This window comes from Heliangelus exortis, chromosome 2 (assembly GCF_036169615.1).
Source record: "Heliangelus exortis chromosome 2, bHelExo1.hap1, whole genome shotgun sequence".
Classification (NCBI taxonomy): Eukaryota; Metazoa; Chordata; class Aves; order Apodiformes; family Trochilidae; genus Heliangelus; species Heliangelus exortis.
Window position 1 is genome coordinate 119,018,231 of NC_092423.1, and position 25,461 is coordinate 119,043,691.

Below are 25,461 nucleotides of genomic sequence, written 5' to 3' on the forward strand. Positions count from 1 at the left end.
AGGAACTTTTCTGCTCTTCAGGAACCACTTCATCCAAAGACCATCTCAGCTGCTCAGGAGCCTGGCTTGCCATGTCTCAAGCAGTCTGTTTGGTGGGTGTCTGGACCACACATTGGTCTACATTCAGATGTCTCTGACAGGTCCAGGCAGGACCCTGGACACCTGGGAACCATTCATCTAGTCAGACCTCTCCTCCAGTTTTACAGTGAGGTGGAAGCCAGGAAGAGCCCTCGCTCCCCAAGCTTTTCAGCCCAGAAGGCCAACTGCATCCTGGGCCTCATCAAAAGAAATATGGCAAGCAGGGCAAGGGAGGTGATTCTGCCCCTCTACTCTTGTGAGACTCCACCTGGAATAATGCATACAGGTCTGGATCCCCCGGAACAAAAAATATATAGATCTGCTAGAGAGGGTCCAGAGAAAGTCCACAAAGATGACCAAAGTGCTTGGAGCAGCTCTCCTATGAACACAGGCTGAGAGTTTGGGCTCTTCATCCTAGAGAAGAGAAGGCTCCAGGGAGCCCTTATAGCATCCTTCCAGAACATGGAGGGGTCCTTCAGGAAAGCTGAGGAAGGGCTTTTCACTAGAGAGGGTAGTGATAGGACAAGGGGAAATGGCTTTAAACTGAAACAGGGTAGATTAACTTAGATATCATGAAGAAATTATTCACCATGAGGGTAGTAAGATACCAGGGTAGGTTGCGTAGGGAGGTCTTTGATGTCCTCTCCCTGGAGGGCTTCTTAAGGCCAGGTTGGATGATGCCTTGTGCAACCTGCTCCAGTGGGAAGTGTCCCTGCCCATACAGGGGGTTTGAATCTTGATGATCTTTAAGGTCCCTTCCAACCCAAACCATTCAATGATTATTCTGTGATCTTGGGTTTGAAGCCTGAAAGACTTCACATGGGCTCACTGTGTTGGTGTCCAGGAAGAGTTCACCCCCCGCCCCTACATTTGTCTGCAACTTGTCAGGGAAGCTGCCATGTTTGTTTGTTTGTTGAGTTGCATCCACTCTGGTTGGATAAAGAAAGACTTCTCGCAAACAGTGAAATCTGCTTTTAAGATATCTTTAAGAAAAAATATGGTTCTTTCCCAAAAAGAGTTTACAAACTGAAACCACTACCTGGTAACAACTTCATTATTGTTTTCATTCAAGGAGGTTCCACTTGGACTAAGTGCCCCATTCACAAGCCACCCCAGTATTCTCTTCCAATCATTACAAAGGATGTAATTACCAAAGACTGGAGGGAACTGCTAGATGTGAAGGCTAAACGAAAAAACTGTTAGGTTTACTTATTATTTTACCAGAATCATAAACAATCCCATAGGGAAAACAAAAACAAAAAACCCGGAAACCTCTGCACAAACCCTGAAAAATAGCTGAAAGTAACTTGTGGGGTTTTTTATCTTGCTGGTTGTTTTTTGCTGCAAGACAGGACCAGAACTGTGTTCTATGCAATGTTTTATTCACACCTAGAGGAACATGGGATTAATATTGGGTCAGGATTTGTCAGGGATATCAAGACATTTCATTAAAAAAGGTAACGTCTGCTTGTTGTCTGCATCTCAAGTCCTGAGATTTAATCCATGGGGAATGACCTGAAAATGAAAAATCAGGATCATAACGAGAGCTCCAAGGACTAACACTTCACTTGTCAATACACTAAGTTTTAAACAAATTATCCATGTTCAATTTACTGTGTTTATTGGCAGCACAAGTTTGTCAGATGTGTCGACAGCAGATCCAGTCTAATCCCTGGGCAGCTCACTCCCCACTTCCCGTCACAACGTGGGAAGAGGACTGCCCTGCCCATGCACATCTCCCTGCTCCTGTACTGCAGAACTGCCCTGCTCAGGGAAAGCCTCAAACCCTCTTTCAGGAAAATTATCCTCCCTAGAGTTCTCCCAAGGGCCTGTTAGAGTACAATACGTGGAGGAAGCTCTTCTCCCAAACGCCAATCCTCTTCTACCCGGCTGCAGGGGAGGAGCATGGGGATTGCCCTTATAATTAGAAGCTTCATACCTCTCACAACTAATCACAGTCTGATCCTCCTCTCTCTGCAGCTGGCTTCTTCCCATTGCAAAATTCTCTGTTCCTGGATGTTTCATTCTCCCTTGCTAATAAAGGTAATTCTGAGTGGCTGCTAAACATTTCTTCTTCCAGTCCTTGCTGTTTTCCTTCAGCTTTGACCTGCAGAGAAAATGCCTTCTGCTTATGCCTAAGTTATTGTGACAGATTACTTTTAATTATTCTATCACTAAATCCTATTTAACGTAGAGCAGAAATAACCTGAAGTGAAAAGCCTAAAAATTCTGACTCCCGTTTCATCAGACTGGGGAAAGGCAAACAAATTGCTGCCTGTTACTCAGACCCCAGGCAGGTACCACAGACCTTCAAAGGAGCTCAGAAAGGATGTCTTCCATGACAGCTCTCCTGGGAAGGGAATGCTCAGTTTGTGTAGCTGTGCCTTCACAGGGACAGGGGAGAATCCAGAGGTCTCAGCCCTACCTGCCTACTCAGGTAGCTGTGCCTCAGCACTGAATGAGTATAAAAGAGGTTGTGGATGTTTCTGAAGACACAAGAGCTATCTCCTCGGAGATGGTATTTAAGGAAACTTATTTTTGCATTGCAAAGCTTGCAAAGTCCAAAGCTAGAAGCTGAGGACCTAGACAAGCCTCACATTAAGTAGACTTTTGGCTGTAAGTGCCCCCTGGCTCCCCCCTGTATAATACAACCAGGAAATGCCAGGTCTTTAAGAATGATGGGACTGGGTTTTCTTCAACTGACTTTTTTTTTTTTCTCTTTTTTTTTTAATCATAAACTTGGACCAAGCTACTGCAACTTCTAAAAAACAACAGCAGAGCAAGTTCAGTACTCTACCCAAGACTCACTAGCAAACCTGAATTATTTCTCAGATTGTGAGAAGATGAAATCTCCATTTAAAAGCTCTGTTAATAAAAAGGGAGAACATTTTAATTGACAGAAGGGATTAACATTCACCTCATGTCTTTTAAAAAACAAAAAAACAAAAAAACAAAACAAAAAACATCTATGAAGATTACATTACAAAATATTAGCATTTTAAAAATAAAAAAATAAGCTAGAGTAAATCATTCTAGGAGGTGAAAAAAAGACTTTTGAGTTTGTGGAAATCATCACTATCTCATATTACACAAAGAAGAGCCCTATATCATAATGTTGCAAGCTGGAGCTCCAGAAACCATTCAGCAGGCATTCTGTCTGCTTGACAGAGAAGCCAACTAAGTAAATCTTATCTATTTGACTTATACATATGAGGAGATGCCCAAATTTGAAATAAATCAGTTTGTTTGGCTCTGATTCAATTATAATCAAATTGATATGCCTCTGCTTAGCTCAAGTTTATTTGCTGTTTGTGTTATCCTGTGTCTACAATTGATTCTACTCCTGACAGCAATTACTCTATTCTTGTGCAGTTTTGTCCATAATAAAAATAATAATATATACTAAAAAAATCCACCCACACAAGAAAGGAATCTATTTTTACAAACAGAAAAAAAAAACAAAAAAACAAAAACCCAACACAAAGCCCATCTAAGTTGTAGCTAATTTGACAATGGCATCTTACCTGCCCTTCCTGGCTATGCTCTAGCTCAACTCCATTGCTGCTTTTGGGACACCCAGCCCCAGCCCTGTAAGTTTCCACTTACTGTGCTACAGAGGAAAAATAGCATATAATAGCAGCATATAATTTCTAAATATGTGTATACCATAGCCTTTATATATGAGTCAGGCTGCTGTTCCACTGCATCCTGTGGAAGAGCTAAGACTCTTCCAGGATCCCCTCTAGAACCTGAGACTAGGAGAAAGTGTGTTGGAGTCTGATCCATGGCAAGAGGAATAGAAAACATATTATTCCTTCTCTAGAGACTTTCAAGACCTGTCTGGATGTGTTTCTCTCTGAGCTGCTGTAGGTGATCCTGCTTTGGTAGGGGAAGTATGGACTTGATTATCTCCAGTGGTCCCTTCCAACCCCTACCATTGTATGATTCTGAGCTGGAGACATCTGATGAAAAGAAATAAAAAACTAAAAAATCCTTAAATCGCTCACTAGGAAGCATGGAAAGCTATTCCATGATAGCAGGTCCCTAATCCAGACCAGACTTGGTCTGAACCATGGTGGGCTATGTTATTGCCAGATATTATTTCTGACATGACTTATTTTAAGACAATATTAGACTTGGCCAAGAAACAGCCTTTGTTTGACTTGGTCTTATCCGCAGATCTTGGCTGATAAAATGGGAAGTGGGATGGGGTGAATTTTCTCCTAGAATAGAACCACCTCCTTTTTGCCTTTTGTTGGACTCATCACTGGGATATTAGGAGACATTTTCAGACCACCTGACACCACATTTTGGTGTTGCAGTAATTAAGATGATTACACTCAGGAAAATGATCAACTCTATTTTTAGACAGACAGACCAGCTTTGATGCTGATGGCAGCAATTGTCCTGTTGCTGGTAATATCTGCTCCTCCAAGTGAGAAATAGCCATGGATCCTGCCTGGAAAGGGTCATTCCCTTCTCCACAGGGAAGTATCTCTAGTACTGATGGGGAAGGGACTGAAAGCCCTGGGTTGAGCTTAAATGAGGTCCTGGACTATGGGCAGGGGGAGCAGCCAGGGGAGGTTGGACAGGGCCAGCAGCCCTGAGAATGCCTTCAGGTCCCTGACAAACAAAAATCCACTCTTCTTTCTTTAAAAGAATCAAGTGTGTGGGTCACATGGCATCACTATTGTGGTTAAGAGGGTCAGCAGTGGAGAATACAACTATTTCTTGCAAGGGTCAGATTGTGATTTTGAACGATCCTCCTGCTGCATATTGAGCTCTAACTATGCCTTTCCAAAACTTTGCCCATCTTTCTCCATCTGTGCCTTCCTTTCCTCTGGCTCCTCTCACTCCAGGATGTGTTAGGGGAGAACTGCCTCATAGAGACCTAGTGGGCTCATCTATGCAAACCAGGCATGAAGGGAGAAGGAAGAGCTCCAGCATGTTTACAAGGCTGGACTTCATAAAGGGTACTCTGAATAACATTGCTGTTATGAGGGAGAAAAACCCTGCAATGGAAAGCTTGGCAGAAAAGAGATTTCTCTTTCACTTAAGATGTGTCTTTCTGCCTCTTACCTGACCAACTGAAACAAAACATCTCTGAAGGAAATCTTTCCCACACAGTCTGCAAGACACTGGTCATCAGTGTAGCCAGAGATTTTGCACCTTTTCTGGTAAATAAAGGAACCACAAAACAATCCCTTCAATATCCAAGCACACAGGTCTAAGAGTAGAAGACGAGTGTTTGTGAGGAGAAAATCTCCAAGCCTAGAAAAGGAGCCAGACAACAACAGTTAGCAATTTGTTTATGAAGAAAAATTGATTAATGTAGATACAGGGAAGTAAACATGTATCCAGGTATGACAATAGACCTCCGTGCAGAAAATTCTTTCCCAGAATAAAGCCATTTTTACTGTGGAGTCACTGGCTTAGAGTAATTCCAGGATAATACCTCCCTTTTGAAAGCAGATCAATTGGTTATTCTGGAGCAGTGTCTACACAGCATGCACACAGGTGTAGCAGAGAACTGCAGGAGCTCGCCTATTGACTGCTCTCCCTGTCAGCTTTCTCAGTGACCAAGTCCTATTAGTGTCTCCATGTATGTGTGTATGAAAGAGAAATAAGAGACTCTCCCTTTCTAAAAAATACAAAAAAATCCAACATCAAAATTTCACAAAAACATAGTCTACTTCTATAAATTACTTGCAGCCTTTCAAACTGCTCACTGAATCATGAAAAGCAGCAGAGGAACACTGGAGTTCCTGAGAACCTATTATTTCATGAGCATCCAAATGAATGAACTGGCTTGCTATGGCTTTGCCTCATAGGGCTTATTCATTGCAGTGGATAAGAAGACATTAGCTCCAGCTGAATTTTTTCTCACTGATGTGATATAAATATATGCAGTCTGAGGTATGTAACAGTGCATGAACTCCTAAAGTCACCTTTGCCGTGACCTGGGCACAAAGGGATACATAGTGAGCCTATTGACACAACCACATTCTTTTTCTTAAACTTGTAGGAATTTAATTGTCTTTCAGAGTGTTTACCCACTTCTCATATTCAGCTGAAATTCAGCAGTGGTTTCAAAAATTAGGAGTGAGACACACATGCACGTCCATATATAAGGGGTGGAATATATGGAATATCTAAACTACATTTCAATGTGTGATTTTATTTATAGGAGTAGGTAGCTATGAAACTTCGTTTTAATGTATAAGATATGGAAGTGTATTTCCCTGACTAAACTTAAGGATAGGGTAGGCACAAACACAGAAGTCTATGACACAGATGTCCATATTTCAAACAAAGTTGCTGGACGTTTCAACATATATCATTATTTCCATAGAAAACTAACTTTGAAATCAGCAGAGCTTTGGACTGCCACTGCTGTGGTACCCATTCAGCAAACTTCAGAATGCAGGCCTGGAGATCACCAGCCTTTTTAAAAAAAAATTAAATATCAATATGTTCTCAAGCTGAGATGCAAGGAAGCAAGTAGTATGAGGGAGAAATTAACACAGTAAATGAGCATTTAAAGTTTAACCTAATTTTCAGTAATTGAATTAATGGTGGCCATACTACCCAATACTGTTTCTTGGATGGCTTTCAAAACAATTAGGAGGTCTTTGAATTAAACAACAACAAAAAAAGGAAGCTGATAAACGTTGTGTTGGAAAGCCTTCAACTCAGCAGTGAAATGTGCAACACTGAAGGCAGAATCTCAGAGCAATGGGATGAGATGAAGTCTGAGCAACACTACCCAGTGGGCAAAGCTGCAGAGGAACTGTTATTCAACCTGAGAAAGACAGAAGAGCTTGGAAAAAAACAGCCTTCTACTCCAATACCTAAAATATAGAGGCCCTTCATTGAAAGAGGGAGAGAGACTTCCTCCCACTATTGGGAATGATAAAGGACTTTCCATTAAAAAGCAATAAAGAAGAGCTATTAAGCCTTATGGGAGGAAGGAAGAAGCAGCAGGAGCAGCAGAAGTCTTGAATAGACCCCATCAAGATCTGATGACATAACTGTGTGAGTTCCCACACCGTGAGGGGTCCTGACTACCCAGGGACTGTACCTCTGCCATGGGATTTGGCCCTTGTCAGGCCTCCAGTATGCCAACAGTGAGGCTGGGCTGTGGCTGCCAAGTTGTCAGCAGGATTTGGGGAACAAACATGTGTTTTGTGTTGTGTCCCCGTACCCTGCTTGGGCTAGGGAAGGGGAAAGGAAAAGAGGGGAAGGATGGTGGTGTGGGTGCTCTACTGACCAGGAGAAGGTGGTGGGTGGGTGTGCATGTGTGAGGGAGGGGGGTAGCACATGGAAGTGTGTGTGTGTGTGTGTGAGCGCATTCCCTTTCTGGGAGGGAGGTGTGTAGGAAGGGAGGGGTGTATTGAGGTCTGAGGGGGTGTGCTCATTCCCTGTACTAGGGGGTTACTGTGGGTGCTCCCTTGTCTGAGAGTGGGATCCCCTGACGGGGTGGAGGGGAGGTGTTAGCGTGGGTTCTGTGTGTGCCTGTGTGCCTGTGTGCGTGTCTGTGTGTGTGTGCACCCCCTGCCTTAGGGGAGGGAGGGTTAGCGTGGGCTGTGCATGCATGTGTGTGCGCATAGACGCGTGGGTGTGCATCCCCTGCCTGTGGCAGTGATACCGTGTCCGTGTGCGCCCGCACACACAGAGGTTTTTGTGTGCCTCTGTGCGGGCCCTCTACCCGCGCAGGGGTGCGGGTGTGTGTGTGTGTGTGTGTACATCCCCCGCCTGGGGTTCATGCGGGGATGTGTGTGGGGGGTGCGTGTGCGCAGCCCTTCCTGGGGGCAGCGTAGGGACTGTGCGTGTGCGCGGGTGTGCGCGCAGCCGGGCTGGGGGGCGGCACGGAGCGGGGTGGGGGTGAGGGGGGGCCGGGGGTGCCCCGAGTGCCCCGGACGGGAGCGTCCGTGCCCCCCCCTCCCTCCGCCCCGCCGTCGCCGCCGCCCCCACGCACAGCCGCAGACACGGGCGGCCGCGCCGGCAGCTCGCATGAAGCCGGGGATTACAGCGGGGCGAGGGCAGCGCGGGCTCGGTTTTTATTCCCCCCCTCCACCCCCCCAAGCTCCACACCTCCTCCTCTCCCTGCCCCCCCTCCTCCGCCCGCCACCCCAGCCGCTCGCCGCGCTGTTTGTTCGGCGGCTTCTCATCTCGGCGGGTAGGAGGGAGATGCCTTTGCCTTGGTTTTCCACCCCCAGTCCTCTCCGTGCCCGGGGGGGGCGGTGATGTGGAGCCGGGAATGTAGAGCAAAACCCTCCCCGGGAAGGAACGACCAAAACAAACCTCTCGCCGTGGCTTTGGCGGCCGCGCAGTGCCCGGGGAAGCCCGAGCAGCCCCTGCCAGCGCCGGGGAATCCCTCCTCCAGCCCCCGGCGGTGCCCCGGGCGCCCGTGGAGCCAGGTAAGCGGACGGGCATCTCTCCTCCTCCCAGCGCTGCATTTTGCTTTTATTTGCTTTGGGGTTCATTTTTGTGTTTTTGTTTTGTTTTGTTTTGTTTTAAAAGAGACATCCACGCCTCCAGCACTGGTGGGAGTTGTAAGGGTGGCGAAAACTGCCGGCTGGCTCCCGGTGGGCTGCGGGGCTCCCGGGCCGGGCGGGAGCGCGGTTCTCCCGCGGGTACCTCCGGCGCGCCCCGGCCACGATCCACTCCGCTGCGCAGCGGCAGCCCCGGGATCGGGAGCACCCCTCGGGAGAAGGGGTGTGCTCGGCGGGGCTGGACGGAACAGGGTTTCCTCCCCGGCTGCCTGGATCAGTTTAAGGGAGAAGAATGCAGCCCTCACGCTGGAGCGCTTTGGAAACCGTGGCTGTATTTTTGTTCTTTCAGAGCTGCTAAAGGGATGGGGAGAAATGAAATTTCGTAGTATTCTACCTCCTGCTGTGAGTGAGCTTTAAAGATAAAAGCTCGTCATTTGTTTCCGATGCTCTAATAGCGCTTGTGGGAAGCTGGTGATACAAAACCTCGGAGTTCTCGGTAGACAGCTGTCACTCGAATTACCCCATGTACCCAGGGACTAAAAAATCCTTCCTGCCAAAGAGGAACTGTATCATTGTGAAAGTCCAAAACATACCAACATATAAGCTTTCTGTGGATAAGAAGCGTGCTGTCAGTCCCCTAGATTTAAAAACCCAAGCAGCTTTCTAAACAGGAATGTTCACTGCATGGTTTCTGCAACAAATCCAATGTGTTTCTTGTATCAGAATTTCCCTGCCCGGGTAAAGTTAAACCTTTTCTTACACCTAATGTATATACTGTCCATATTTATGGTAGGTCTTGGACTTCATTCAACAGAAGTTACATAATGATTAAGATACAAATAAGCAGTATATTTGTGTTTTCTTGAACATTTGTGTTCATTGCAGAGGGGACCATCCTAGGCTTCACTTTGTCACTTTTTAAATGTTTGTGTAAAAAAGGAAGTGTCAGTAGCATCAGGTGGAGGTAACATTCCTTAGCAAATACCCAGTCATCAAGAGCTTTCTATTAAAAGGACACCTAAGTGAGGGATTTCACTGACCCTGTCCTGTAGCTCTAGAAGCTGCCAGGATTGTTTTAAAAGAAGGATAGCAGCCAGGCTGGACAGGCTAAAAGTGGGAAAAGCCTGTCTGCTGGGCTTTTTGCTTTAAAAACACATCGAGTTAAGTTTGCTCCGTTGGGGAGTTGGATCCAAGTCAGTGCAGGGCTAACACTAAGCCTTAGAGTCTGAGAAACTAAATGTCCTACCAAGCCTGGGGCACCATCCTGCTCTCAGAGAGTTTCACTAGAAACTTTCAGGGGAGAGAGGTCAGTCACTACACGTTGCTTGAGAGATTTGTTTGAGCTGTGATCACCTGAGATGTATTAGCAAAGGTCTGGAAATTTTTCCCAGGGAGATGAGGTGCAGCACACAAAAAAAGTTTGTTGCTTCTCCTTAACATTGCTGTCTTTTCCTTTCAAACAACAACAGATAAACTCTCTTCTCTCAGCCTTATTGGAACTTGCAGCTGCCTTGTATTCTGTTGTTGGTTTTGGGGTTTTTTTTTGTGTTTTGTTTGGTTGGGATTTTTGTGGATTTTTTATTTTTATTTTTTTTTTAATGATGCTTCTACAAGCAGCTCTCACAACAGCATTTGAACTGCTCTCACTGCCTTCTTTCTCAGCTGGGTGCTGTGACTGGGGCTCAGCAGGTTGGCCTCATTCAGACATATGCAGACAGTAGCAATGAGAACATCTTCGGCTCAAGATGAGGGGGAAGCGCTGTTTGGGGCAGCTTCAGTCTGAACGTTTCCATTGGCTTCAGCATTTTGAAAGATCCCGTTGCCGTAATGATGCCATATCACATGCATTTATTTATTCATGCTCAGCCTTTTTTTCCTAAGTGCAAGTTAATTGGTAAATTCTGGCTTCCCATTCAGGGCAAGGCAAGGAGTTGAGATTCGCAAGAGCTTTCTTGTTGCTTGCCAGCATTTGGGATTTTGCCAAACAGCTTGCTACTGTGACTTTTAGAAGACAATCTTGATCTTATCTGACTTCCTTGAGCTTCATGTCACTACATGTGCAGGTAAAATCTTTTTCATGGCGCTGTTATATTTAAAGCTACCTTCTGGAGGACATTTCAATCAGTGTTTTACTCTCTATGTTCTTATATAAACAGCATGTTGGGGAGGAGCTGTCTGGTCTCAGCTCTCCATGGTTTGGAGGAAAGGAGTCTTAGTGGGTGGGAGATGAGGTACCTGGTGAAGGAGGCAGTGACTTAGGAGCACAGCAGTTCTGTGGGATCCTGCTGCAGACCCCTCTGAAGGTGTCTGCTTTTCCTGAGTACCTTCTGCTCCCAACAGGCAGAGCCCAGGAGAGAAAGCTGGGAGCCAGAGAGGGAAGGACTTAAAGTTACGAGCCACTTCGGCTTCATCAGAGTAGACACACACATTCAAAAAAAATTTTGTTTTTTTTTTTTCATATTTACAGTGGCCATTTTTATTAAATAATTGTGTTATTGTGCAATACCTTCTTACCCAGCAACAAAATGCTCACACCTCTTGCAGATAAATAACTATGGCCTCTGAAAAGACTTTCCCTCTTTCTATAGTATTGCCATGAGAATTCTTTTCATTTTTAGAAATGCTTTTTTACCTATTAGGTGTCTGAATATTATGAACTTGGATGTATGATAAAAACAGGCTGTTGTTTACCTTGATGAGTTGTGCTGTTTCTACTCTGATATGAGCACCCCAAGAAAATATTTCTGATTTCTCATAAGTAACTCGCATCTTTCTATTATAGTTACTGATGAGGCAGTGGCAATGGTTACTTAATTTCTTGGATTTTGTAGTAAATCTTTGGGAGGTGTTGTTTTAACTCACACTTTAGCAGGTAGAAATGAGCATCTACTTCCTAACAATGATTTTAATTGTAAATCAAAATAAACATTCCAACATTTAATTGCAGAGATCTCAAAGATGAGCAACAGTGTTCTGTGCGACACTGAAAAAAATTGCTTGCAATGTTATAGATTAGATTTTTTCCCTATTGTAAATATAGATTTTGTGGCATCCCATAGCTTCCTGTGTTTGTTTATAATTCTCTGGCTATATGAAAAGGATTTGGAAAGAATTTCAGTATTTTGAATATTTTCTTGAGTATTATGCAATTTTGCATATAATATTCCATGCTATAATAAATAGATTGCTAAGTGATACTCAAATTTGATATAAGTAAAATGCATATATACTAAATTGTTTGAATTAATATAGAAAGTGAACGGAGAAGCTGAACAACTCAAATTTTTATCGAATAGAACTTGGAAGTTTCTTATCTTGATTGGCTATAGGTATAAAGCAGGCCCAAAATAGCTCCCCAGATTACTAAATACTGTAAAAGCCTCAGATATGATATGCATCAGTCAAGACATTTAAAATCTATTAAGCTTAAAACTGCCTGTGTTCTCCATTACAGCTGGAAGGTCTGGCAAGGCTGTTCTGCTTTTTGTCCTTCCTGGTGCTCATTACCGCCCGTGCCAAAACTTCAGTGTGAGTTGCCCATTAGCATCCTCCTGAAGTTTCACCTGTTTACTGTGCAGTACATCACTTTCTTCCAAGGCTGAGTAAACTGAGGAGTTTTTAAACTGAGGAGCTACTTTTTTTTTCACCGGCACGAAAGTGAGCTGCACAATCAACGGGTGATGAATATTATTTTGGATGTGCTCGTCCGTGGATCTTGGTGGCTGCGTGAACAGTATGGAAAGAGTAATGGAAAAATCTTAGGCCACTAGAAGTGTTGGGGATTTTAATTTATTTGTTTCTAACGCAGGAAATCTATATTTAGCCATAATGACAGATCAGCTGTGACTGAGGTGTCTGGCTTCTATAGGGTCCCACTCCTCCTCTGGATGACTATAAGAAGTAGTCTGTAGCGTCACTGTTGGCAGCCACAAGGGAGCCAGAACCAGCAATCTATTAGCTAATAAATAATACATGTCACGCTGGCATAATGCAGCTCCCAGTATTTAGGAGTAGGCTGTGCTAAGCAGCAATTGTAGTCTTTACAAGGAACAATGGCAATCTACCAATTTACTTCTTGCAATACCATGACAGGGGGATGGATGGTGGTACACTGTGGAATTGTGCAAGGGCAGGTACAGTCCGAGCCTGGATGGAGGGGCTGAGCATCTCTCTTGGCACAGCACTGGTGTGTGATAAACTAGAAGCCTCTACGCTGGTCATTGCTTCTCCCTGGGAAGTCATGCTTGCTACTGCAGGGTGTTCATTCCTCCATCATATTTGGGTATTAGCTGGTTAGGAAATAAAGGTTGTCTCTTCAGGTAAAACTGTGTAAAAGGGAAATGAATGCAAAGCTGTGCTGATAATAAACTGAAGAAAGCTCTCAAACGTAATCTGCTTTGATGGCACTGGAGATGAACTTCTTCCCCTGACTGCCTAACAAGTTAAGAAATAGAAATCAATTATGGCAGTACATACAGTCCAAATACAGAATAAATTTGCCTCAGAGCATTAATAAGACATCTCAAGGCAGTTAATAAAATAGTTTTTCACAGTACCTCATAAATAGTTGACTTTTAGATAATTATCTGTATTTTAAAATACAGATATAAAAATTACAACCAAATTCAACAACACAACAGAAGTCACACAACATTTCAGTTGGGTCCTTTTGCCCTCCTAAAGTGTGAGGTTTTGGTTTACCTACAAGGTTGATGACCTCGTCTCAGGTGGATGCAATCTCAGGTGATTTACTAATCCTCCTATAATTTATGGCCATACATTCACTTTAAATTTACATATAGATTGGAGAACTCCCAAAGCAGTTTGAGCTGAAAGTAGTGTCAGGCTGCAGCAGCTAGAAGAATCTAACTACTGTATTTAAGTATCCTCAAAACACTGAACCAGCCCAATCAGCCTTGAAACCACCACAAAGCTATGTGTGACACTACTGTAAGTTCTTGTCCAGTGGCTGCTGAGATTTATAGCACCCAGAGCTGATCTACCTTGACAGCAGTGCCATCTAGGTCTTGCCTTCTAGAGTATTTTTATCTGATGCTTTCTTCATTCTCATTATTGCTGACAAAGAGCAAACTTCTTAAATGGGTAGGCCTTGTTCTTGAATTTATATTCAGGACTAACCTGGCTACTGATAGTCACTTCTAAAGTGACAGTCACTGTTGAGGCATGTCATTGCAATAGCATTAGCAGTGCTGGGTACCTTCTGATACCCTTGAACAAGAGAAGGGGTTAGAGTGTTTGCCTGCCCCAACATGTTTATAAATCACCTCACAGAAGCAAAAATATCTGGCCTTTGTTCAGTAGCTTTCTGTTTAGGGTACTCACCCCCCAGAATCAAGCTTTTAGGCCTTTCTTAGATTAACATAATGCCGACAAATATTTTGCTTCTTATAACCCAAGATTCCCCCTCAGCCAAAGGACTGCTCATACCCCTTACCTACAGGCTCATGCCTGTTGCCTTCTGAGCAGGGGCTGCCTCATTCTTGCTCATCTGGAACAGGGATGGTTGGTCTCCATCCCTGCAGCCATCCTGGGGATTACTGGTGGCAGCAGCAGCCTACAGAATATAGACCACAACCAGGGATGAACATGGTCCATGGGTGAATGTTTAATAACAAGGCAAGAACATCAATAGGTTCCTACCAGCACAAGCTGTATTTTGAAAAGAGTGGAACTTGTCCAGTGCTTTTGAAGGGCTGTTTTACATGCCTCTTACAGGAGGAGGTTTCCAGGCTTAGAATATAATGTGGGTGAGTAGTATCACCTTTGATCTTGCTTATGCACTGAACCTGGATGGGAGTTCAGAGTATCTACTTTCTGACCATGAAGTATCATGTTGATCTTGCCTTAGAGGTTCCCACACCCTTCTTTGAACTTGACTCTTGCATGTTTAATATTAGAAACCCTGCACTAATGGCTCTGATGAAGCATATTTTTTAAGAGGATGCTGTGGCTTTTAAAAATACATTTTACCTTGGTTGAGGTAAATACATGAATTTCTAAGTGGCAGTTTTTTAGAATTTTCCTTTTATGCTGTCTTGGTTTCAGAATTACAGCAACACTAGCATGGGTTTGTGCATGATAATGAGTCCTCACATTTTCTTATGGTCAGCTCAATTTGAGGGTAAAAAATACCAAAGCTCCTGGTATCAGTTGCCTTTAAGCTTGATATTCTGCTTTTCAAAACCTAGACTGTCTCCACTCATGATAGGACTAAAAGTCAGTATGAAAATGAAGTGTAGCTTTTTTTCTGAAATGTTGAGCTGGAATTCCTAAAAACAGCTCTCCCTTAGCCAGTCCCCAGATCATCTGTACTTTTGTGCAGTATGTAGTACCAAAACACCTTAGAAACCAAGTTTTCTGCTTTTTTGGTGACTTCTTCTCTCAGATCAGCAAGGTAAGGTGTCAGGTTGTCATAGGACCTGCATGACAGTTTTCAGTAGGTTTTTGGAGTGTTTTTTTCAAGATATTCCATAGTTTAAGACATAAGAACATTGAAAAGATGGATCCTCCAGAATCAAGGATAGACTGTTTTTTGTCTTAATAATGAACAATAAAGGCTTTTTATGAAGACTTGCTGATGCTGTGATCTTGGGGACATTTCCATCTATGTATAAAGGTGCTTTTCAGAACTGAGTCACCCAAAAATTAAGGCCTTGATTCATTCCTTCTAGCTTTATTGTTCCTGTGAAGCACCAGAGATAAGAACACAGTCTGTACTCCTGCTGGATAGAATGACTGGGTTGAGGCAAATGTCTCTTGAGTATATTTGCCCTTCTCAAACTGAAATCTTTGGCCATGAGTTTTCCTATCTGTTGACTAGAAAGGTCTAGGCCTACCATTTTCCTTTATTGAATCAGGGAATGGTCCAGCTAGAAATGGTTCAAAATGATTTTTTTGATAGAGGCAGCAATTGAACTGAAATGTTTTTATTTCCAAAGAAATAAGAATACAACCATGCTTTCCTTAATTGCAGCTCCAGGATGGTGGCATTGTATGTTTATCCTCTGTTAGAAATCTTAAGCATTGTAGACAAAGTGACAAAACCAGAGTTTTGGGTGCAATTTCATTCAAAGAGAGGTAAAATTTTACTCTTCTCAATGAGCCTCATTGCTTCAGATATCATTCTCCATATATATGGGGTGATGGTATATATCGTGTAATAATTCTCTTCCCAGAAACCTAGAATCATCCATCGGTCAGTGCTACACTGAGCAAGCTTTTCTTCAGGAGAACAAAAAGACATCTGTGGCATATTCCAGTGCTTTCAACTAGTTGACAGCACTGTTATTCAAAGGGAGCAGTGGAAAATTGAAGGGTTATAGAAGATAACATGTTTAGAATACCCCTAAAACTAATTGGTTTAGGATAACTGATTGCAGTAGGGCCTCCTCAAAGAACAAATTGTGTGTTGACAATCTCCTCCATCATCTTGGATTGACAGGAAGCTAAACATGAGCCAGCAGCGTGCCCAGGCGGCCAAGAAGGCCAATGGCATCCTGGCCTGTGTCAGGAACAGCGTGGCCAGCAGGTCCAGGGAAGGGATTCTGCCCCTGTACTCAGCCCTGGCGAGGCCACAGCTTGAGTCCTGTGTCCAGTTCTGGGCCCCTCAGTTCAGGGAGGAGATTGAGGTGATGGAGCAGGTCCAGAGAAGAGCAAGGAGGCTGTGAAGGGATCCAGCACAAGTCCTGTGAGGAAGGGCTGAGGGAGCTGGGGGTGTTGAGGCTGGAGAAGAGGAGGCTCAGGGGAGACCTCATCACTCTCTACAACTCCCTGAAAGGAGGGTGTAGCCAGGGGGGGTTGGTCTCTTCTCCCAGGCAGCCATCAGTAGGACAAGAGGGCATGCACTCAAGCTCTGCCAGGGGAGGTTTAGGAAGAAATTCTTTACAGAGAGGGTAATCAGGCATTGGAATGGGCTGCTCCAGGAGGTGGTGGATTCTCTGTCCCTGGAGGTCTTCAAGAAGAGACTGATGTGGCACTCAGTGCCATGGTCTGGGAACCACAGCAGTAGTGGATCAAGGGTTGGATTTGATGATCTCAGGGGTCCTTTCCAACCTGGATGATTCCGTGATTCTGTGATCTTAATGCACTGCAATGCAATTAAAAAAAAATCAAGTAGTGGATGAATAAATTCCAATTCAACACTCTAATTTATTATTATAAATGTATTTACTATTATTACTGTATCCTGATATGTAATGTTTGTAATAAAATATCTGTAACACAGTTCTCCAAGAACTGTATGGAAACATCAAATCTGTGTATCCATAGGGCTAGCCAGGATATAAATATGTTGTTTGATTTAGCTCTGAAATGAAGATCTTACATAATCTCATTTCTGTAATATCTGGTTGTTTGAAATTAAAGAAAGCGATCTGCCACTCAGCCTTGTACTTCTCTGATGAGAGAAGCTCATTCCCTCTGAAATTTCCAAGGAAGGCTAAATATGCAGTGAAAGACAGTATCTTTGATGAAAGCAGTAACTCAGCCCTTAGCAACCAACTGTAAACATAAATAGTAAAGTGCAGACACAACAGACATCCTAAAAAAGAGATGCTTCAAGTTGGACTGCAGTGGAAATTGAACTGTTTTTGTAAACCGATCAGAAATGCATCGGGATTTTTTATAAGGATCATACAGATCACACTTGTCACAAACATCAACAGCAGAGCATTGCAAATAAGGAAAGAGAAATAACTAGAACTGGTCTGAAATAAAGGCTGGTGATGGTCTTGGTTCAGTGCTGGGAGGCATTGAAAAGCCACATTTTTTACTCTCTTGAGACCTCACTGCAGTCTGACAGGCTTCTCCAAACCCAGCTCTCAGCTCCAGAGTTGTGGTGAAGCCCTACTCAGAAAGGCCATTTGAGTCCTAAATTCTAGATGAGTCTTGATTTAAAATTACCCCAAGTGCTGTCAAGAATTTTCAGCCTTTCAGTGTAAAGTTGTCCACATCACCTTTAGAGGAGGCTATGGCCAAACCCACAAGGCTATACCTTGAGTAACGTCTCCAGTAAGAGCAGGTGCTCTTTGAGTAGTTTGATGTGGTGTTTGGGATATGGTTTAGGGGAGAAATTTGTAGAGTAGGGATAAGGTTGGACTTGATAATCCCAAGGGTCTTTTCCAACCTGAAACATTCTATGAAAACTCAGGCTGGCCAAAACTGCCAAGGTTGTGTGACTGCAAGATTTTTACAAACATTTTATCAGCTATACTCTCCCTTTTTTCTGTCTTCTCTATCCTTACCTATTTCTGTCTGGCTTTTCTTGCCCAAGGCTCTTAAAGAATATATAAAGCCTCTGTGCCTGCTGCTCTTTGATGAAGTTCAGCTCATCCATCTAAGAGACACTTCTGTGCTCAAGGTGTTGAGAACAGAGAGCTAGCAGGATTTTGGTGGTTTTAAAAGTTCATCTATAAAAGGCCCCATGTTTTTGAATGTTTACTGCAGTTTTCTGAGTCTTTGTGCAGCCAAAGTTTAATTTTTCACATATCAAAAATAAATCATTTGTGAGGTCTGTTATGAAACAGAACTAATCTTAATTTTGGACCAATTAGCCATAGTAATGGCCCAAGAGCAGGTTTTGCAGGATTTATTCTCGAAGCAAGATTTTACTTTCCATAGGCCAACACATCCATGGAGTTCTCAGGGCTAGAGGTGCTACTTGGCCTTAGATCATGGAAAGATGCAGCTCTCTTACAGTCCCTGTTACCCACCAGCAGTGGCCCTGACCATGCTTGTGGTCTGCTGTGAGCCAGGCATTGCTTGCAGGGATGATCATAGAATCATAGAATCATAGAATTGGCTGGGTTGGAAGGGACCTCAGAGATCATCAAGTCCAACCCTTGATCCACTACCGCTGCAGTTACCAGACCATGGCACTGAGTGCCACATCCAGTCTCTTTTTAAATATCTCCAGGGACGGAGAATCCACCACTTCCCTGGGCAGCCCATTCCAATGCCTGATCACCCTCTCAATAAAGAAATTCTTTCTAATGTCCAGCCTAATGTCACAGGCTCAGGCTCCATCCCTTTCCCGTCAGGCCACATAGCTTCAAGGGGTTTCAGCCACTTGGGTCTGAACACTTGAGCCCAAGTGATTTCACTGATAGTTTGGACAGTGAAATCTCACCTGCTTCTCTCTGTGCATGCATCTCTGTGTTCCTGCAGATGGATATGACCCTGAGGCATGCACATGATGCTCAGGAGTAGTTTGACATGTTTTCCTAATATTCCCTGCCTTCAGCTTGCCAGTCCTTAACTGTATGAGATGTGACTTCTCTAAAAGTGGGAAATGGAAAGAAAGAGCACCTCATTTGAGTAGGGTTTTATTCAGCCATTTAAAAAATAAAACCTTGAAACTAAGGGAAAATGCTATTAATAAAGCTCTCACTGCTCACCATTAAGAAGCTACAGGTCTTCTGTTTTAAGCTGAGCAGACAGCTGAGGTGTGGCAGCAAAAATATTACAGAAAAGCAGAAGTTGGAAAAAGTAGAATCACAGTCAAATAAGCCAGCATGTAAAGTTCTAAGAATTGGTTTACTCAGTAGAAATGCATTAGTTTGTCACAACTAACTTGCTCTGTCTTTTCTTGACTGACTTGCTCTATTCATTCTGAGAGTGAAATGCTGAGGTGGGTGCAGGCTTTCTAAGACTCTTTAGAATCATAGAATATCCCAGTTGGAAGAGAACCTTATGGATCATTGAAGTCCAGCTCACTGGTCCTTTTGGAACTACCTAAACTAAAAATTAACCATATAACTAAGAATGTTGCCCAGACACTCCATGAACTCTGACAGGCTTTGTCGTGTGACCACATCCCTGGGGGTCTTGTTACAGGGACCAACCACCCTCTTAGTAAAGAACATTTTCTTAATGTCCACTCTGAACTTCCTCTGATGTTACAAAGAGCTAAAGCTGTTTTTTTTCTAGAAAGTGTTACATGTCTGCATTATATATAGACTGCAAATTCTGATTTTTTCACGCATAAGTAAGTAATTTTTAATAGCCAAACTAATCAACACAAAAATTACCTACCCTATCCAGGGTATTGCCTGGGAAAAAAGAAAAAAACATTGATCTCAGATTTTCTAAGCCTGAAAAAATTGTGTTGAATGGGGTCACCTAGTTTATTTTGTTTAATAATTTCAAAATGTAAAGTTTTGATGGAGAGCTTTCTTAATCTTTAAAAAAAATAATTAAACATCAGTATATTTAGAAGCAGAAATATAAGTTTTGTTTAAAAATGTTGAAGACAGATTTTCAACAAATTCTGAAAAACTTCTTCCATTTGTTTCCAAAGAAAGGAAATAATTAATACAATCTTTTGTTGCAAACAACTTGACAGGTTTTGAAAAATGGACATGTTCTGATAAATACAGTAACTCTGTCTTGTAAAAGTCAGAACAAAGCAAATTCACTCACTTGCTGGAGGCCCTGTGACACAGCCTTTTCTTATGTACCATGTACTTTTTTCCCCACAGTGCTTTAAATGCACAGGGGGTACATGCTCCAGCAGTGAAGTGTGGCATCACCACTTTTTTTTCATGCAATTTCTATGCAAAAGATTGGGAGACCAAGGCAAGGAAAAGTAACTTGGATGTAAATCTGTAGAAAGTTCTTGACCCTGGAGTCTGTGGAAGGGACTGGTGCTGCTCAGGCCAGCTGGTATGGTGACCTTTGTGTGCACTATTAAACTCACCTAGTCCATAAAGCAGATGGCTGCAGATAAATCATTTATTAGGAGCAGACCTTGAAGCACACTGACTCTTCAGCCATCCCTGAAAATTATTTGGGAGAGATCTAACTGTGCCATGCCACTGGATGCTCCAACAACACGACAGCACAGACAACTGAGTTAAAGCCTCTGTCTGAGGCTTTAATCTGCTCACATAAGCACCCCATCAAATGGGATAAAAATGCTAAGGAATTCATAGAAAGCAGCTGTCTTAATTTGAGCGTCCAAAATTATTGGCTACTTCAGGCACCTGTGGCCTTCATTATAAAGCAATGGTGATAATGATCCCCTGGTGATGCTGAGAAGGGAAGCCCTGGGATACCCTGGAAACGCTCAGGTAGGATTGTGAGAGCTCCCTGAGGGAAATTCATCATTTTGCATGTAGGATTTTGTTTGCAGTTAGGGCATGCTAAATAACATTGTAGGCCAGATACTGAATGACAAAGATGAAAAGAAATGGTAAACAATTACTCATTCCCTTAAAGCAGAAGGAATTGGTGTGGGGGGAAATCACACCATTAAAAGTTGTACAGATACAGTGCTGGGGAAGACACTGAATTCTGGCTTTCCCTATCTCTTTGAGTCTTTTCATGTTTAACTTTAACTTGATGCAAAGAATTGGCTTGGATTTAGAAGACTTTCATTCAATATTGCAGGTATTTTCCTACAAAGTACTTTTATTAATGCAAGGAAATAATATGAGGTTTGTTTGGAGTTCCTCATTTATCTGTGGTTAGAAATTGTGTCTAATGCTCGCTAAGCAGTGCTAATGAGCAGGAGCCTGGCTTTGCTTGCCTTCTGAGAGTGACATTTCTCACTAGTACCTCCACAGAGAATGTGTGTGGTGGAGGTGCACACAGCCAAAAGGTTAAAGCAGTAAACTAAACTGAAAAATATTTTAAGCCTCCTCAGAACAGAAATTGCAGTGCTGAAAGGGCTGCACTAGCTGAAATCCAGAAAGGTTATTTAATGACTTGTAAAGGCAGCTTTAGCTGCATATTTTTCTTATAATGAAAGCTGAGGTGATTTTATATGAAATTTATGATGCGGAATATGCAGTTAAAAATGTTATGAAGTTAGAGGCTATCGATTGTTTTTGTAATCAAAGGCACAGTTAAATACAGACTCTCTAGCCCAGGCTTAGGGAACAGCTGCACAAGAAGAAATTTTTAAAAATTATCATCTGAAAACAAAGGAAGATGTGAAGAAAGGCACTTAGAGACCAAACTTGAAGATTTTTATTTTATTTATGTATTTATTTAAGTTATATGGTCTGCTGCTTATATATATTTCAATGAAAGGAGCTCTGAAAAAGGAAAAAAAAAAAACCCCTCACTTTTCAAGACTCTACATCTTGAAAGGGAAAGTGCTTTCTATTTTTCATCTTGTACTGTGAATGTGAATGCTGGTTCATCCTTTGGTCCACATGTAGCACCTTGGATCCAGTTTTTTCAACACTAATCATGATGGTGTTGCACTGCTGACTTCAGTATGACCATAGTTAACCAGGATTTTTAAAGCTTTTCAGGAAAGACACGTTTCCACAAGTAAGAAGATGCAACCAGTAATTACACTGACAAATCAGAAAATGTTTTATCAGCTTTAGAGCAGTCTTGGTAACACTATAATTTTGCATTGTTTAGCAAATATGTATGGTGACTGCACTAAAAAAACACTATGCTGTGGTAACTAAAAGCTAACACAATGCATAGTCTTGCAGATCTTTAGTTTTTTGTAACCAGAAAGACAAATGAGGATATGGTTAACCTAAGATTAAATGGATCAGCTGTTGGGTTTCTACTGTGTTTTACTGGGTATTACTAATATTAGGGTACACACAGTAATTTAAAAAAACCAAACAAACAAAAAAAACAAACCAAAAGAAATTCCCAAGATTCAGTAGGGAACAAACTAGTGAAAATTTGTAGAAGTTGCCTGAAGACTTGGCTGATTTAATTGAGAATGACAGATTCTCTCTACCCACTTCCTAAATTCTTTCATTTTATCATTGAAGATATCCTTTAGAGAAAAAGATTCATTGTGCATTGAAGTCTGAAAGCATTATTTCAAAAAAGATTGCAAATACTTCTTTTGTAAGATATTCTGTAGAATAGAGGGATATTTCTGGAGAAATATCTTCTCCTAACTGCTTAGTGTTTATGTGGTTGTCTCTCTATCAGAAGATTGAGAAATGCATCACAGACCACTAGGAGATGCTTAAGTGAGGAAACCCTTTGAAGATAGGAGTCCCCCCTTCACAGAAGTTCCCCACTTGCATCTAAGGCAATGAGGAAGAGGGTAAAACCAGAGGAAACAGCCTAAGATGAAGAAGGAAAAAAAGCCCAAAACAAACCCACAAAAAACACAACAGAAAAAGATATGTGCTATGGAAACCTACTGACGTCAGGGCTTTGATTTTGAGATCACATTTATCTTTGTGAGCAAAGTTATCACATTACCTTTTTCATGAATGAAGGTAAATGCTACAAGCTTCAGCCATCACATAAATAGGAACAGGGTTGTTCCAGGTTCCACTGGCAGATCAAGAGGGAGCTTCACAGTGCAGTGCTGGAGGCAGGATAGGAAGAGGCAGAATATTTTGGCCCTTGTGTTTTTGCTGTAGGTTTAGCTTGACAGTGAAACTGGAAACCTGGTGGTGTTTTGGGATGTTGCCATCATGGATGTTAACAAGATGCACTGAACCAAAAAAAAAAAAAATCTGTAAATATAAATATGGCTCTGGGAATTTTTCCTTTTCCCTGATGTTTTTGGATTTGGAAGCCTTATTATAGATTTATCTGTCCATGGACGAACTTTTAAAGTTTAGATATAATGATGTATAGTGATTTTATTTTAGCACTAACAATATAGTCAGCACTGTTATAAGCATATCAGATGACACACTGAAATAATAATTTGTTTTTCCTGATACTTTTACTAAAGCATTATTTTACATCCCCATTGCTATGGTGAGGATCTGGTCTCTGTGACTTTATAATTCCCTTTCAAATTGCCACCTTGTTGGATGGTGAGTTTGTACCCAGCTCTTCTTGTGCCACCATGGCATTTTAGAACTAATAGTTCTTTTCCCTCCCTGGTGCTTACCCCTGAGGTATTTGTAGCTAACAGTTTCTCCCATCACAATCTTCATGCATACTTTGCAAAGAGGATCAAATTCTTGTTCTCACCAAATTTTTCTTTAAAGCTGGAGTTATTTCACTTCCCCTCAAACAAACAAACAAACAAACCAAAAAATAAACAAAATACCCAAAACAACAACAACAAATCAAAATAAAACCAAAAACCAAAACAAAACACAAACACAAAACACCCAAGAGCAGACTGTTGAATCGCTGATTTGGAGAGAATGGGAGAGGAGGTGATTTCAGCTCAGAGAAAGTCCTAAGGAGGAGTTTCTTACTTCAGAATGCAAGTTTGTCTAAGCATTCCTAATATTCTTCCCTTTGGCCATGATACCATTGCTAGGTTATTATTATTGTTTAAGCACTGTGTCAGATAACTGATCACAGTAGAGGTGGGGGGTGGTTTCCTTCCTTTTTGATACCAGTACACTACATTTGGTGATGAAAAGCTGCATTTCAGAGTTCCCAGGAGCAGCAGGCACAGTGAGTGCCTTATGGACGCACTTATGGATTATTAAAACTGGAATTGCTGTTGTGCAATCGTGTCCCTGCACCAGCTCGAGAGGTGAACAAATAGGGCAGGGAAGAGCCTTTCTGAGTGTCATGGTTCAGGCCCAGCCAGTACCAACCAGGACTCTGCTGGCTCATCCCCTACTCCCACTGTGGGACAGGGAGGAGAAAATCCACCCAAAGGCTCATTAATAGGGACAAGGACAGGGAGGTTTGCATTCCCCAATTACAGTGACAGGCAAAAAACAGACAGACTCAACTTGGGAAGAAAAAAACTAATTCAATCTACACGGAGAAAGAGAAAACATGGCCAGATCTTCATACCCTCACCCCTCCCTTCTCCCCGGGCCCGGATCCCTTCACCGCTGCCTCCCTCTCAGGGCACACGGAGGGGTGGGGAGGGGGTTTAGGGTCAGTTCCCCACACGGTGTTTCTGCTGCTCCTTCCTCCTCAGGGGGAGGACTCCTCACATTCTTCCCCTGCTCCAACATGGGGTCCCTCTCATGGGGGAGAGTCCTTCAGGAACCCCTGAAGGGACATGAGTCCCTCCCACAGGTGCAGTCCCTCAGGCACAGACTGCTCCAGCCCGGGCTGCACACAGAGTCACGGCTGCTGCGGGAGCAGTCACCTCCTCTGGCACGGGGTCCTACACAGCTGCAGATCCACATCTGACCCTCACCAGGACCCCTCACAGGCTACTGCTTCACATCTGCCACCTGTGTCACTTCAGGGGCTACAAATCCACATTTACCCCACTGTGGTCTTTCAGGGACTGCTCCACTCTGCTCCTCCATGGGCTGCAGGGGCACAGCTGCCATCTCACCATGGGCTGTGGGGAAAATTCTGCTTGGGCACCACCTCTCCGTTTCCTTCCTCACCAACCTTGGTGTCTTTTCTCTGGCCTTGCTCTCATTTCATCCTCTACTCTGCTCTGTACATCCATTTTTTTAAGCTTTTTTGCAGTTTCTTTCCTCCTTTCTTGAAAATGTTACTCACAGAGACACATCCAGCTTCCCATATCTGCTTGGCCTTGGGCAGAGCCAGCGCCAGCACTGGAGCCAGGGGAGCTCCCAGAAGCTTCTCACAGGAGCCACCCCAGTGGCATCCCCTCTTCCAAAACAGCACTGCACTGACCCAAGACACTGAGGAGCTAAGGAATGGGATGCACAGTCCTTGCCTATATAACACATATTACTGGTCAGTTGGCTGCACAAGAGTTAGCATTCTTTTGACCTGTATGTAAAGAAATCAGCACTGGCTGTTGCTAAAAAAACTTGACTTATCAGGATGGCAATTGAATTGTTTCAAAGAATCATAGAATGGTTTTGGTTGGAAGGGATCTTAAAGATGATCTAGTTCCACACCCTGCCGTGGGGAGGGACACATCCCAATAGGCTGGGTGTCTCAAAGCCCCATCCAACCAGACCTTGAAAACTTTCAGGGAAGGGGCATCCACAACTTCCCAGGGCAACCTGTTGCAGTG

General features: G+C 43.0%; 1 protein-coding gene and 2 long non-coding RNA genes across 5 annotated transcripts in view; 2 read left to right on the top strand and 1 right to left on the bottom strand.

Annotated features, from left to right (window-relative positions):
- LOC139793293 (uncharacterized) overlaps nucleotides 1–25,461 on the top strand; it is a 278,669-nt gene that overhangs the window by 67,715 nt on the left and 185,493 nt on the right. The window lies entirely within an intron of this gene.
- Nucleotides 1,440–8,520, bottom strand: LOC139793291 (uncharacterized). Its single transcript, XR_011724572.1, has 3 exons — nucleotides 8,383–8,520; nucleotides 2,018–2,185; nucleotides 1,440–1,593 (listed from the first exon to the last, which is right to left on the bottom strand). It is a non-coding gene; the product is annotated as an uncharacterized lncRNA (long non-coding RNA).
- Nucleotides 8,359–25,461, top strand: part of KCNB2 (potassium voltage-gated channel subfamily B member 2) — a 202,596-nt gene continuing 185,493 nt past the window's right edge. The window contains exons 1-3 of one of the 3 annotated variants that reach the window (XM_071737777.1): nucleotides 8,366–8,498; nucleotides 10,491–10,636; nucleotides 14,061–14,210. The gene's annotated coding sequence lies outside the window, so the exon portion shown is untranslated. Of the gene's footprint in view, nucleotides 8,499–10,490; nucleotides 10,637–14,060; nucleotides 14,211–25,461 lie in introns of all 3 variants that reach the window. The other 2 variants (XM_071737778.1, XM_071737775.1) reach the window with 2 other exon arrangements.